Source organism: Lactuca serriola, chromosome 2 (genome assembly GCF_051521515.1).
Source record: "Lactuca serriola cultivar US96UC23 chromosome 2, Lser_US96UC23_V15, whole genome shotgun sequence".
Classification (NCBI taxonomy): Eukaryota; Viridiplantae; Streptophyta; class Magnoliopsida; order Asterales; family Asteraceae; genus Lactuca; species Lactuca serriola.
In genome coordinates, this window is record NC_136409.1 from 69200063 (window position 1) to 69215365 (window position 15303).

A 15303-nucleotide genomic window follows, 5' to 3' on the forward strand; every position below is an offset into this window, starting at 1 on the left:
TTTTTATTATTTCTTTTTTTGAATTCCAAACGGTTCATATATTTTGGTTTTGTTGCAATTGTAGTCCCTCTCAAACCTAAAATGATTATATTATCATTTCTAGTTTATTTTTGATTTTCTTATTATTTTTTTTTCATTTATTATTTAGAAAGAAAAAAAAAAAAAATGGGCCCTACAAACACCCCAGCCAACCCTTTTGAAACTGATACATATAACCTTAACTTTTTTTTCCATCACCGGAAAAAGAAGGAATAGCCCCTCCTACTTCCCTCCAATTTCTTTCACAAACCCATCCTCATCAAATATGTATCTTCTTCTCTGAACCATCACCATGACTACTTACGTTTGACCACCAGAAGTGTTTGGACCACAGGTTTGACCACAAGGTATGTGTTTTTTCGAGTAACTTTACAAAGGGATCTACATACCAGACCCATATATGAAATAAATAAGGGTTGAGGGATGAAATTTTACACACTACCTCTCTTCACCAGGCGTTTCAAATAATTAAGAGCAAAAAGCTTCAGTTAAACAAACCCCTTCCACTGAAGAAGAAATCATTGAGGAAATGCTTGATTTTAAAGGAGAGTTGTTTATGCTTGCAATACCACTGAAGAAATCAACCATTTATCATTTCTTTTGTAAATAGGTGAAGTCAAAGTTCTTGGAACGATAGGTGAGGGGGTCATCAAAGGACGGGTTTTGGGTAGCTTTTTCTGGCAACGTCATCAAAGATAGTAAATAACATATATTGGTTTCTCTTATTGATGGTAACAAATACCCGTTGTTATCGCATAACACAATATTTAAAATTGGAAGTTCGTTAGTGTTGGTCTTTTTAGGTTACAAAAAATATGTACATGCAGAATTTCACTTAACATTTAAGGGTACATGCAACCTAATGGATTTATGCCTTTTCTCAATTAATAGCAACATACTTATGAAACAAAAACTATAAATCCTATTAATCAAATTCATGAATAGAACCACAGACCTTATAGCTTGTCAGTTGCTCAAACTACTGTCGATCACTTCAACACTACCAACGAGGAATTTTATGTTCCTCAAATGAACATTCAATCGAACAATGTTTGGTTTAATCCCAACTTTGTCGATGTATCCTGAAGAATTGAAGATGCTCGTTCAATGCTTGAACGATTCAGCTCTTGCTCATGCTTTATCGTCTTCTTTTGCAATTCCAATGCACTGGTTATTACTTGCATGTTCAACAACTGTATACAACAAGAATATTGAAGTTGTTACGTTTCAGATGGAATCAAAAGGAAAAAAACGTTTACTAAAGAATCAGTTTGTACATATCCTTCAATTGCCATCTGAGGGTACGTTTGAAGTTCCTTCGTGTGATCATGTACTTTAAATGATGAATGAATGGGGTATATTCCTCCAATTTCTATTGTTAGCATCTTTAAGAAGTCTGCTATTCTCATCATCTGGAATTTCTTCTTTGGGGTTACTCTTCGATGTTTGATGGGAAGAAGTTCGGGTATTAATAAAGCTAAACTTCAATTTTATTCTATAATGGCTGGTTTATACTATGGTTTAAAAGTTTATTATGCCTCGCTGTTATGGGACGAATTCACAACCTATATAAAGCATTCGAAGAAGTCAACTGAGATTGCTAGTGCTCGCTTTTGGAGTTTAATTATGCATGACGCTTACAGTCAAGCAGTAATTTTGATTCTTAAAGGAGTTTAAGTTGCTTAATTTTCACATCTTTAAATTCCTAAGACTGCAGTAGATGATCCTATTGCATTTCCATCAGTTGGTCGAATTCCAAATGCAATGCTTCGACTAGTGTCTAAGTCATATCAATTGTTAATTCAATACAAAGCATCTTTGCATCCCGTTCCTTATGCTTCTACTCCTAAGAAGGTGACATTTCGAGTTAAATCAGACATAACTCAAGATCCAAATGTTGTTGTTGTTAAGAAGAAAGCACAATCCAAGCCTAAAGCACCTGTTATTAAAAAAAGTTTTTGAGAAAGTTGTCAAAGGAACGAAGAAGTCTAAGTCGAAGACTAAGGGTGTTCTAATTAAGGAGGATCCTAATGATGTGGAGCAACAAAAAAAGAAGCAAAAGGCTTTGGGCTTACTGAAAAGGTTTTCGAAGATAAGAGCTCAAACTATCAAAGAACAACTTATCACAACACAACCTAAAAAGAAGATTATTAATGAAGATGAGGTCAAAGTAGAGATGGATGATGAGGCAACTGATACTGAAGATCAAACACAACATGTTTCACCATGAAAGGATGCCTCTGTTAAACCAAATATCGAGGAGACAAGCAACCCAGATGTCACTGTACACACATCTAATATGGATACAAACATCGTAAATCGTGAAACAATTTTGACTTTATTTCCTGAGTCAACAATTGTTATTCTACCCGAAGGTCCTATTACTAAGTCCAATGTAGAGGAAGTTAGGTCTTCGAACATCCATGAGATCTTATCTAATAAGGAGTCAAATGTTAACATGGGTGAGAATCCTTCGACTTCTATTCCAGATTCTTCAATTGTTCTACCACTACCTTCATCACAACAACCAACTTTGATAATTCTTCATACAACAATTCCTCTTAATTCTCCTACTTTTAAAGGTATCTTGACACAACATATTGTTGCGTTATTCTCTTCTCAATCTATTGATCAGGATATCATGAATATTGAGGAAGATGAAAGGATTGAGTTTGCTGAATTGGATTCTGGTCCTGAAGAAGAAGATGTTGAAGATCATGCAATCATGTTTAGGAAGCAATAAAAGATTCTTACCTCTAAGTTGAACAACTGAATGACTCTTTTATTTTTACCACTTCTTATGTGAGTAAAGAAGATGTTGAGTTTCTTTTAAAGTCTCAAGAAATAAAGACAAAGACTCTTATCACCAATGTAGTTACACGGTTGGAGACTCATCTTACGAACAACATGACTTCTTACAAGTTTGATATTATGGAAATTTAAAATGTTTCTTGGGAGAGACATGATATATTTAAGAAGACGGTGACCTCTTCGAAGGAGTCCATTGTTTTAAAGATTCAAGAATTGGTTGATTTTGGTTACAAAGGAAGTCAAGAAGATTGGTAAATTTTATCTTGGAATTTAACACAATGTTGAGGTTCTTCTTGACGCTACAAGAACATTGGTTGAACATATCCGTGCTTTCAATAAGGATTATGTTGTGGGGTTGAACTAGAAGAAATAATCTGATGAGAATGTTTTCGGAAGCATTGAGAGCTCACTAATGAGTTTTCATGATAGATTATCGAAGATTGATGTTCAACCAACAACTTCGATTTATGAGGACCAAATTTCTAATGTTTTCTCTTTAGTTTTAACACTCGATTTAAGGTATTTTACATTTTGGCCCTTAAGATGAAAATTGTTTGCAATTTGGTTCTTTATGGCATTACATGAAAATTAGAGGTTGTGTGAGTACGTTGGGCGTACGTGGCCAGGGGTCAAACCCCAATTTTTAGGGTTTGGACCACATTTAAACAACCTTATGCGCCACGATTCTCTCATTACCAACCTCCATTGCCCCTTTAAACCTCATTGTGAAACCTTAACTCATTTAAAGAGATTTTATCCTTGTGTGTGTGTTTTGATGGGTATTTGGTGAATCTTGAAAAGGAATAACCTTGGTGAAGGAGCATGAATCAAGTTGGAGCTTGTAGATCTAGAGTTTACTCACATTCCTTAGCTTTATAGAGGTATAAAGTCTTGACCTTGTTTATTCTATGCTTAGATCTAGATCTAGTGGAGTCATATTTTGGTCCCATATATAAGGTCTAGTGAGGATTTGTCACTCCAAAAGTTTTGAGTTGCTCTTCTTGATGTTTCTGAAGTCCTTAGTCCATAAAGTTTGCATCTTGATGGTTGAAGATCAACCATGCATGGGTTAATGCTCATTTGGTAAAAGTATAATGCTAAATCCAGGGTTTGAGTCTCTTTGAGCTATGCAAAGGCATCAAGTTAGTAACTGTATCGTTTAAGACATTCCCCAATGTATGGATCTGAAAAATAGACATTTGAACTTAAAGCATTAAGTGTTTAATGAAGTATTGTCAAGCTAGGGCATACATCCCGCATACTCCAGCGTACGCAGCTAAGGCCCCGTAACTCTTTGGTCCCAGAGTTGTATGTTGGGCGTACCCAAGTAGTACGTTAAGCGTACACATTAGCGGCCATTTTGGGCTTTTTGGTTTTGGGCCACTTTTGGACTCTAGCTTTTGGGATCTTGTGGGCTAAAAGTCTTATTGAGTTGGATCATTATTAAGCCTTAAGCCTTTATGGATTTGGGCCATTTTTAGGCTTTAAGTGCCTTTAATTTTGGGCCACGATTAATTGGGGAAATTAAGGGAAATGGTAAAATGGTCTTTTACCCTAGGAGTCAGGGTTACTAAATTAAAGTCCCAATTATGGTTTATGACCTAATTATTAATTAAGGTTGTATTTGATTGGTTAGCGTGGGGATTCTCCGGTCCAGTAGTCCGAGCATCTATTTGATTATCAGCGGATCAAGGTGAGATTGCTCACTATACTATACGACACTAGGGATTGTATGTGCTTGTAGTCTGTATGACTCCTGTCGCATGCCTGTTTTCTATATGTATGTGAGGTGAAATAGACCCATACAGTTGAAAAATACCGATTGAGTTGAAATAGACTTAGGGGGTGAAATAGACCCGAGGGGTGAAATAGACCCGGTACAACCTTGTTGTTAGGCGTGTCAAATCCAAGAAATAATAGGGGTACAACAAATCCAAATACACTACTTTAATGCACTAAAAGTAGTACAAGGCAAGCAGGGTCGAACCACAAAGACACGGGATAAAAGTCTATACCTCTTTGCGCAAGGTACTTTGGTCACAAAAGGGGTTTTGTTTGCAAAAGTAAAATAATAAAATAACAATCTACTTTAAAAGCATGCGCAAAATGAAATAAACTTGTAAACAATTTGATTGAATGGTTCTAGTTCTAGTTCTCAATGTTGTTGTTCAACTTGATTATGACTTAATGTAATTCATGATTACTATTCTAAGTTGGTACTGAAAGATATTAACATGCTCTAATACCTCTTGCTTGTCAAATTATCTAACAAAACACGCTCTTTGACTAGACCTAGCTTTATTAATTCAACATAAACACGCTCTTAGATTGTATTAAAAAACTGCATTAAGTTTTGTACAAGCTTCCCAACAATGTTCCTTTCTTCTCATACACTCGGAAGTGTGAAAACATGTGACATATGTTTTACAATAAGAAAACTTATTGTTTGTTACAAATTATTAACTTTATAGAACGATTAGGTGCCCTAAAAGTTAATTAACTGCACAAAAATTCAATTCAAGAAAATGACCAATCAAACACAAATCAAATTCAAGGATTCTAGTTTAAGCAAAAACATAATCAATAGAATAGAATCACAAATCAAACATCAAATCATATGCTTCAAGTCAAGCAATCAACATGTTTTGAACAAGAATTAGAAACTAGGGTTTATTAGCCACACATGGCTAACAACAAATCTAACAAGAATAAAGATGAAATTGAAATGTTTATGCTTACTAAAATGAACTCAAAAGTGTTTGCAATGATTTGTTCTTCTCAAAAGCTCCAAGAAATCTCCCAAAATTGCCCAAGAGCGCCAGAAGTTCTCCAAAAACTGTCTCCCCATGAAATGGCGACGTCCCCCCTTGTTTTAATATAGCTCACGTGCTTTCCATAAGACCATGCGTTTTTAACATGGTCATGCCTTTTGCCTATGTGTTTTTGGAATGACAATTTGTTTTGACCATGTGTTTTTGGCATGGACCATGCCTTTTGCTAAAAGTCCAATAAGTGTTCACTGTTGGCTCCATCTTCAGTCTAACTTCACCATGAGTCATGTTGCTCAAATATAAGATCAGAAAGGACAAACATGACGCGTGTCGGTGTGACATGAACTGTGTTTCAAACGTAGTCATCTGCTATGATGATAATGCAACAATGACTCAGGTTATGTCTTCATGTTTTCTTCCATGGAATGCCCGGTACATCTTATTTTCATGCTCTAAAGCTCCATGCTCCATACTCCATAATGCTGCAAAATAAATCAAACAATAGTGAAATACCAGACATTCTTAATGAAATATGCCATTGCCCAAATAATTAACTAAATGCAAGAATTATGAAGTAGAATGTTGTGAAAGGATGAAAATAAACATGCAGAATAGGTACATAAAATGCACCTATCAAACCTCCCCAAGCTTAGACCTTTCTTGTCCTCAAGAAAGAACTAAATTAAGAATCACCCTAGAGAAGATGATAGATGACTAAAAAGAAACTAATATGAAAAGAACTGAAGGAATGAAAAGGACCTAAAGGGAATTATGAGTGAATGCATGCAATAAAAGAAAAACTAAAGAAAATAACATATGTACAAAAAGATTAACAAAGCTTCAAATATTTTTTTACATCAATGCAATAAACAAAACAAAGCAAACAAGATTCAATCCAATCAACCTCACTTTGTCATACATTCGAAAGTGTACCTGTCGTGCCTTGATATAACTTGGCATTAACCCCACAACAATATATAACATTTAAAACAAGATTTTTAGTCACTCCTTAACACAACTCAACAAAATCAAAAGTTACAACACTTGTTCACTTTTATAGATATTAGGTTAGCACATGGAACAAATTATGGTCTTACTCGTGTGAAAATATGTGATAAAAAACATGCTCAATCATTTTCATTTTACAAAGCAATAATGACCGGCTCCAGCTATTTGTTGACTAACAACAATCTTTTTCGAAAAAATATTTTCTAAAATTTCCCTAATATTTACCCATATTTATTACATGTTTCAAACCACTTACACCAGTCAAAGTAGTTTACAGTCAGTCTCGGTGTCATTAGTTCAAGTCCAAGTCCAAGGGGATCTTTTGGCAGCCAAGCATTTTTCCTAACTTGAGTATATACTGTAACTCCCGTAGATCCAAGAATAGTCAATTTAGAGATAATAAGGGTCGAAAACGACTTTTCGACAAAAGATTATCTAGAATAAATAATCTTAACCAAGTTGCAGAATATGTCTCAAGGATTCCTTACATATAAAGAACACTGAAATCCGAGTTATAACGAAGAAGTTATGACCAGTCGAAGTTTTTCGATAAAGCCGGCACGACACCGGGAAATGCAAAATAATGAATTTACGATAGAAGACTTTTTGGCCTTAGTAATCTAAACCACGGTTGCTTGTATACGTTAAAACGAGAGCGTCTATAAAAAGAACGCCCAAATCTGACTTCGTATGAGGAAGTTATGATTTTTCGAATTTTAGATCGAGCGGTTTTTGGCCTATGCGACCTAAATGAGAATTGAAGATCTCATTAATAGGAACTCAACGATAAAAAGACAGACGAAAATGGAGTCCGTACGAAGAAGTTACGAATTCTTCGCTGTTATTTAACAGTCTACTCTCCTCCTATAGTTAAATTTAAGATTGGTCAAGAATTAGCCAACGGAGTCTAAATGAAAGTTTTAGATCTTGTTTTTTCCCACGCGTGGATATAAATAACGTCGAAAACGGAGCTCGTATGCAAAAGTTATGAATTTTTGGAAATCAGTTGATTTTCACCCGGTGTGCGATGCCACATGTCAGCACCAGGCTGTGGCCGGCTGTAGCCACCCTGGCTCACGACGTGAATATCAAAAATTCACGATGTGAACCTTCCTCCAGCCCCTATAAATAAGTGGTGAGGCCTCCATTCATTCTCACACCTTCTTAATTCTTCCTCTCTCTCTCCAGAACCTTTCTCTAGCCCCTGAAACCCCCCGAAAAGCCTAGGAACCTCCCTAGCACAAGGTGGAAGCTCCAGAGCGCCCGACGACTCTAAGAAGAGGAGCCTTTCGGCTCGGGAACGCTGCTCCAGTGGAGCCCGATTTTGAGAAAAATTCGCTGTAAGTGAGCTACGCCTAACCTATCTTTAGTATAGCTTATGTTCTAATATAGTAATGTTGTTGGGAACTTATAATAAGTACTTGGGCTATTATTATGGGTTATATAAGTATTGTTTAATGCTTATATAATAGTAATAATAGCTAGAATATTAATTAGTCTTGATGAATATTAGACTAAACTCTAGTGGTAATGATACAGGTTTTGTCCGAGGGAATTTGTTTTAACAATAACGAAGTGTTGTCCAAGTGCCGAGTCACCACCTCATTAGGTGAGTGCATGGTCCATTTCATCTTACACGTAGATATTAAGTATTTTATATAAATTACGTGCTATATGTGCATATTATCTGTATGCTTGCTATCTATGTTGGATGAACGATTTTGTACACATTTTATATTATTTAAACTGTATATATATATATATATATATATATATATATATATATATATATATCTACATAATATGTTGGGTAAAACATGGGTAGATGAAATATGAGTTGGATGATGAGTTGAGAGGTTATATAGACCATGAGGTAAGGGTGAGAGGTGGACGATGTGAGAATCCTTGTTCCAGTGGAACACTAGCAGGCTCGGAACATGTAGGTGTTGTGAACGATGTGTTCACCGGTGTACTCTAAAAACCCATTGACATGTATTGCAAGTGGAATCTCGCAAACAACACTGTCAATAAACGAGATAACCTTAGCAGCTGTGCTCGAAGGGCGATACTGGCAGTTGCGCCTCATATAGAATGTTACAATTCTGGCAGCTGCGCCTAAGTGATAGAACTAGCAGTTGTGCTTGACAGCTGTGTCATTGACAACGATGGACTTCATACATATTCCTTAGGATAATTCTTAGGAATGAATGAATGAGAAACAGCTGATTCTTAGGGTAGACCCTTAAGAGTAAAGAAGATAATGGGGATGGTTAATTGGGTTAACTGTTTGATGATTAAATGTAATAATTATATTATTGTGGGTTGAGAACCCTATGTACTCACCAGGTTTCTCAACCTGACCCACTCATTTTATTTATATCACAGGTGTTGATATGAAGTCACATTACACTGAGATATTAAGGAGATATAAATCACTAGTGATAATGAATATGAGTTCTGTTTATGCTTATGTTTCTGTATTGACGATGACATCCCAAATGTTTTAAAATGCATAAAAATACTTTTTTCGAAAATTATTTGATAACGTATTTATCATTTTTACTGGGAACAAATTCCGCAACATTTTTATTATAAGAGGTACTCTAATTTTTATAAAGCATAAACAAAATCGGTCTTTTCTGGCCGTGAAAATGGGGATGTCACAGTTGGTATCAGAGCATTAGTTTAAGCGAACTAGGAATATGAATTTATTTCTAGACTTAAACTTAGAATGCTAAGTGATGATCGTGAGGAGTGTGTCTAAATAAAATTTAGGTAATACACTTGAATAGACACAAGAACTACCTTATTTAGGGTAAATTCCTAACATGCTTTTATGTGCTAAATGATTTATGATATGCGTTATACGATTGGATCTGTGGTCTGTTGCCAACCGGATCTGAAACTTTATGTGTTTAGGTTTCTAAACGTTTAATTACGATATTAGAACTGACATATAACTTTTCGAAATGATAGAGAGAATTATATGCCGATCACAAATAAAATCTTCTCTATCTAAATTCTCGTCACTCTACACCGGACATCTAAATTTGATGTATAGATTGACATGATGAACACTCAAAGCGGATTCGGAGATAGTAACCCGAAACCTAAGCTACAAGTGATTAAGCATGCACCAGAATTAGCAGTTGCACCTAAGCTAATCACGATGGCAGGAGTACAGGTAATGGTGCGAGCGATGTTGGATCAACATATGGGAGAAACAAGGCGCTTACTTCAAAAAAGTAAGGACAAACTTACGGTGCCAATACGCCAAACACCTACTCTTGAGGCAGCCATCAGGGTTAAGATTGGAAAGAAGAGAAAATTTGAGGGATTTTCAAGGTCCAACAGGAAAAACTTATTTTCACAGTCTGGAGAAGGAAAAGGTGAAGCAAAATGGTGTAACAGAAGATGCCCTAAGGAAGTGACTTGCTTTAAATGCGGCAAGATTGGTCATTTTGCCCATAAATGCTCAACCAAGGAGGAAGTTTGCGTTAAGTATAGTGGAGATGGACACTTCAAGCAAGATTATCCGCTAAGAGCAACAACACCAAATGTACCGTTGAAGCACTATGAAAGATGCGATGAAGATGTGACTTGCTACAAATGTGGAAGGACAGGGTATTACGCTGTCAAGTGCACGTCCAACAGGAGGGTGTGCTACGTATGTAACAAAGAAGGGCATTTATGTAGGGACTGTCCGAAGAAACATGAAGCAGCAAGAGCGAATGCACCTCCAAAGCCAAGGAGCATCCTTGACGAAGCAGCTGACAAGGTAATCAAAAGTGAGGATTGATATCCGGAGATCAAGTTATAAAGTAGCCATAGTATGGTAGGGGTAGCCTAATAGAGGCACAGTCTAGGATGAAATTGAACACCTATGCAATCGTTTCAAGAAATAATATAAAGCCTTCGTTTTGTTATATGGTGTGTTAAACCGTTATGTGATTTTCTTGTATGGTGACTTGGGGACTGCGAGACAATACTTGGGACGAGTATGAGTAGGTGTGAAAAGTAGTAGATGCATATACTACCGGAAGCACAGGACTCACGCTTGGATCAGGAAAAGTCACAAGGTTACCAAGAAGCTAGTAGTTGATACCGTTTTATTCAAATATGTCGTTACCATTGTTTCGGTAATGACTAAATGTAGCACCTGACTTAAGCCGTGGTTCAGAGAACCAAGTTTGATGTAGCACCTGACTTAAGCCGGAAGAATTAATCAACTTAAGCCGGAAGAATTAATCAAAGCGATCAGTAGAGGTATCGTGACGGCTGCTTGTAAGAAATGCTACCTTTTAAGATGAGATTAAAACATGAAGGAAAGTATAGACTATTCTAGATGTCACACCCCCAAACCAGAATGGCGGAAACATTCGGGGGTGGATGACTTCACGTAGTATCACAACCATTGAATATTGTAAAGAAAGTAACACAACCATCACATATATAATGAAAACGTATGTTGTTGCGTTATACATAATAGCAAAAGAATATTACAATGAGATGATAAATGTTCAATAATAAAACATCTTTAGTGTTTCCTTCTCCAAAAGCTGGTAGTTACCTGTATTACTGATTCCCTGAGAAATACAAGTGGTTTCGAAAAAGTGTCAACAATTAAGTTGGTGAGTTCATAAGTGTTTTGCATTGAAAAGTATGTCCTTTTTGATAGTAAATCGATGAACGAGGTTTTCAGAAAATCCAATATTTTCTATAGATGATTTGAAAAGTTTCCCGTGTTGGAGTGCATTAGTGTTTTCCATGCTTGAATAATAGTGATAACATTTGTATTAACAATAAAATGGAAAACTGAAATGCATGTATGAATCTCGTAAATCTAACTTGTTTTTATACTTTTATGTGAGTTTTATAACCATGCTAATGACATTGTTGGCCTGTAACAACGTTCTTCAGGCGTTGGAACTGTTATGACATTTGTCACCCCAGGCCCGCCGGCCTAGCTGTAGCTAACAGCTTAGGTGTGGGATTGTCAATCCCGTATAGATCTATACACAAGTATCACGCTCCCCCTACAAGAGATTATGGTATATAATACAGGACTTAATAATGCATACTCGAACGTACGTGAAGCTGTCTCACATTACTAGGTATAAACAGATTTACGATGATAAAAGACTGTACTTCTTTTGAAAGCATTTCATTTGTCGAGATGTATATGTAAAATGTATGAATCACTTGAATACTATGCTCATTATAGTTTGTCAAAAGTATGTTCCCATTTGGTAATAACAACTTGGTGATATAATATCCCTTTAAAACATAAAGTTATTTTTGTATCAACACTCTATAAGAACGATATTATAAAAATAATACTTTGATTTGTAATGTACTTGTATTTCCCCCCCTAAAATGTGAAAAGAATTGAAAAGTAGGGGTATGAACTCACTCGTTTCGAAGAGAGAGGCTAGGGTTGAGCAGAACTTCGTCCGCGGATGGTTGCGTCGTCGGGCTCTTCGGGAATCTCTGCAGCGTAAATCTTTCGTCGGGGCTCGAGTGCGGAAACCGAGGTCGTCGGGATAGCTTCTTGTGCTTGGAAGTGTGTGAGAGTAACTGGGGATTTGAGAAAGGTGTGCAAAGACTCGAGCTCATGCCATCTATTTATAGTGCTGGAAGAGTGAGTACGCGGGGCGTAATTTTGGAGTACGCTGGGCGTACTCACGTACGCGGCGCGTACGTCGTTACGCTGGGCGTAATATGGCGTCATGGCTTACGACTCCTGGCTAGTTAAGAGTAGCTTGGGCGGGCCGATGGGACTCGACTCTGGGTCTAGTACGCGGGGCGTACTCCCAGAGTACGCGGGGCGTAATCCCTGCTTCCGACTTCTAAATTCCGTAACTTTTGCGTACGAGCTCCGTTTTTCGCGTTCTTTATATCCACGCGTAGGTGAGATTATGCTCTACAACTTTCCTTTAGACTCCGTCGGCTAGTTTTGACTTTATTTTTTTAATGATATATTTTTAATAGGCCGGGCCTCCTAAAGTTCGTTAAAAATTCATAGGTCCTTTATTCGACGTCGGTTTTCGTTTGTCTTTTTATTGTTTTATTACTACTGAGGAGATCTTCAACTTTCGTTTAGGTTGCGTTAGCTAAATAACACTCGATCTTCAATCCGAGTTTTTAGCCCTCTACTACTGTTACGAAACTTTGAAAATTCGTAACTTCTTCATACGAGGTCCAATTTGGGCGATCCTTTTATGTACGTTCACCTTTCAACGAGATCTACGACTTTTGTTTAGATACTTAAGGCTTAAAAATGCATTTTATTGAGATTCTACTTTTTACGTCAAAAAAATGTTTTAACGTCGCGTCGTAAATATACGAGTGGTTATAATTTCTTCAATGTAACCCGGTTTTGAGCGTTCTTTATGTTTTTGGAAACCTTGGCATGATATCTAATATTCGATGCATCCCAACTTAGATACTTGAACACTTTATTTTCGAGGTTAATTTCGTTGTTTTTAGCTTTCGAGTGTTTATAATGCTTTTTGGGAAAAATAGGGTTGTCACACTAGAAGACTTTAAGAGACTTGAATCTAAGCATTGCAACATACGATGATAGGTCATTAGAATGACACAGCGTTCCATTATAGTAATAAAAGAACATATCTCAAGTTCGTATCCAGTGAGGATCGAGATTGTTACTTGAAGGTCATAATTTAGAGACTACCGTGAGATAAGGAGCAAGTGCAGATCGAGCACCGCCTGCCGTCAAAGAGACCAAGAGTTAGATACTCATTCGTATAAACAAGGAAGTTATGATTCTTACCTAGGATGAAGAGATAACGTATGTAGTAATCATGTGAGCCCTGTTTCATTGATGATTCCGGGACGTAATCATCCTTAGGGTGAGATAATTGTAACGCCCGTAGATCTAGGGCTAGTCAATTTAGAGATAATAGGGGTGAAAACTGACTTTTCGACAAAAGATTATTTAGAATAAATAATCTTATCCAAGTTTTAGAATATCTCTCAAGGATTCCTTACATATAAAGAACGCCAAAATCCGAGTTATAACGAAGAAGTTATGACCAGTCGAAGTTTTTCAACAAAGCCGACACGGCACCGAGAAACGTAAAATAATGAATTTAAAATAGAAGAATTTTTGGCCTTAGTAATCTAAACCAAAGTTGTAGTATACGTTAAACCGATAGCGTCTATAAAAAGAACGCCCAAATCTGACTTCGTATGAGGAAGTTACGATTTTTCGAAGTTCTGCTTAGCAGTGTACGACCCAAAACTCGAATTTTAGATCGAGCGGTTTTTGGCCTATGCGACCTAAATGAGAATTTAAGATCTCAGTAATAGGAACTCAACGATAAACAGACAGACGAAAACGGAGTCCGTATGAAGGAGTTATGAATTCTTCACTGTCATTTAACAGTCTAATCTCCTCCTACAGTTAAATTTAAGATCGGTCGAGAATTAGCCGACGGATTCTAAATCGAAGTTTTAGATCTTGTTTTTACCCACACGTGGATATAAAGAACGTTGAAAACGAAGCTCGTATGCAAAAGTTATGAATTTTTGAAAATCGACTGATTTCCACTCTATGTGCGATGCCACATGTCAGCACCAGGCTGTGGCTGGTTGTAGCCACCCTGGCTCACGACGTGAATATCAAAATTTCACGACGTAAACCTTCCTCCAGCCCCTATAAATAAGTGGTGAGGCATCCATTCATTCTCACACCTTCCTACTTCTTCCTCTCTCTTTAGAACCTTTCTCCAGCCCCGAAACCCCCCGAAAAGCCGAGGGAATCTCCCTAGCACGAGGCGGAAGCCCCGGAACGCCCGACGGCTCCGAGAAGAAGATCCTTTCGGCTTGGGAACGCTGCTCCAGCGGATCCCGGTTTTGAGAAAAATCCACTGTAAGTGAGCTACGCCTAACCTATCTTTAGTATAGCTTATGTTCTAATATAGTAATGTTGTTGGGAACTTATAATAAGTACTTGGGCTATTATTAAGGGTTATATAAGTGTTTTTTAATGCTTATATAATAGTAATAATAGCTAGACTATTAATTAGTCTCGGTGAATATTAGACTAAACTCTAGTGGTAATGATACTAGGTTTTGTCCAAGGGAATTTGTTTTAACAATAACGAAGTGTTGTCCGAGTGCCGAGTCACCACCTTATCAGGTGAGTGCATGGTCCCTTTCATCTTGCACATAGATATGAAGTATTTTATATAAATAATGTGCTATGTGTGCATATTATCTATATACTTGCTATCTATGCTGGATGAACGATTTTATACACGTTTTATATGATTTAAACGATATATGTATTTATATCTACATAATATGTTGGGTAAAATATGTGTTGATGAAATATGAGTTGGATGATGAGTTGAGAGATGATATAGACCATGAGGTAAGGGCGAGAGGTGGACGATGTGAGAAGCCTTGTTCCCAAATGTTGGCCCTGTCATCTAGTAGAGTATGGGTGACAACCACCGACTATTCTAGACAGTCCAGTGGAACACTAGTAGGCTCGCAACCTGTAGGTGTTGTGAACGATGTGTTCACCGGTGTACTCTAAAAACCCATTGACATGTATTGCGAGTGGACTCTCTCAAACGATACTGTCAATAAACAAGATAACCCTAGCAGCTGTGCTCGAAGGACGATACTGGCAGCTGCTCCTCAT